Below are 1,601 nucleotides of genomic sequence, written 5' to 3'. Positions count from 1 at the left end.
CTTTCATTTTCTCCTTGTAAAGTCTCGAGTTCTCATAGGCTTCCAACCTCAAACACTCTAATTTCACTAGTTGAAGCTTTCTCTCAACCCCAGCCCCACCCAAACTTGGATTGCACTCCTTGACGGCCTAATATGCTCTATGCTCTACCTCCACCGGTAAGTGACAAGCTTTGCCATACACCAACCGAAAGGGGCTCATGCCAATCGGTATCTTGTATGCCGTTTGGTATGCCCATAGTGCATCGGTAAGCTTGGCACTCCAATCTTTTCTATTGGGCTTTACAATCCTCTCCAATATGCATTTGATCTCCCGATTGGAAACCTCGACTTGGCCGTTTGTCTGTAGGTGGTAGGCCGTAGCTACTTTATGCATGATGCCATATTTCTTCATTAGCCCTTCCATTCTTCTATTGCAAAAATGTGAGCCTTGGTCACTCACGATTGCTCGTGATGACCCAAATCTACAAATAACATTATTTCTCACAAAGGAAAGGACCACATTAGCATCGTCCGTCCGGGTGGGTATCGCTTCCACCCATTTGGACACATAATTAACGGCTAGTAGAATGTAGAGAAAACCATTAGAATTTGGGAATGGCCCAATGAGGTCGATACCCCACACATAAAAAATCTCACAGAATAGCACGGTTTGTTGGGGGATTTTATCCTTCTTGGAGATATTACCAAATCTAAGGCATTGAGAACAAGATTTACAAAAAAGAGAAGAGTCCTTGAAAAGAGTTGGCCACCAAAATCCACAATCTAGGATTTTTCTTGCCGTTCTTTAAGGTCCATAATGGCCTCCTCCTTTGGAGGAGTGGCAAGCTTCCAAGATTGAGTGGAATTTGGTTTGTGGAATGCACCTCCGAATTACTTGATCCGCTCCACATCTCCAAAGGTATGGGTCATCCCACACATAGTATTTGGATTTGCTTTTTAGCTTATGCCTTTGATGTTTGGAGAGATTAGGAGGAAAGGTGCGAGACACCAAGTAATTTACAATTGGTGCATACCAAGGAATGACTTCCGAGATTGCTTGCAAGCCCTCAAAGGGAAAAGAATCATTAATAGGAGTGGTATCGCTTTTGGTGTGTTCAAGGCGACTAAAGTGATCCGCCACTAGGTTTTGCGAACCACTTCTATCTTTAATTTCCAAGTCAAATTCTTGCAACAATAAAACCCATCTAATCAATCTCGGTTTGGATTCCTTCTTAGCCAACAAATACTTTAACGCCACATGATCCGAGTACACCACCACCTTGGAACCAAGTAGATATGCTCAGAACATGTCCAAGGCAAAAACTATTGCCAATAGTTCTTTTTCGGTAGTAGTGTAGTTGGATTGGGCTCAATCTAGTGTTTTTGATGCATAGGCTATGACATATGGATTCTTACCCTCGCGTTGTGCTAACGCGGCTCCCACGGCAAAATTTGAAGCATCACACATTATTTCAAATGGCCAACTCCAATCCGGCCCTCGCACGATGGGAGCTTGGGTCAATGCTACTTTGAGCTTGTCAAAAGTCTCCATGCACTCCTTGCTTAGATCAAACTCAATGTCCTTTTGCAAAAATCTTGAGAGAGGCAATGCTACCTTTTTA

Source organism: Arachis hypogaea, chromosome 20, assembly GCF_003086295.3.
Source record: "Arachis hypogaea cultivar Tifrunner chromosome 20, arahy.Tifrunner.gnm2.J5K5, whole genome shotgun sequence".
NCBI classification, from domain to species: Eukaryota; Viridiplantae; Streptophyta; class Magnoliopsida; order Fabales; family Fabaceae; genus Arachis; species Arachis hypogaea.
This window is presented reverse-complemented; position numbering follows the sequence as displayed.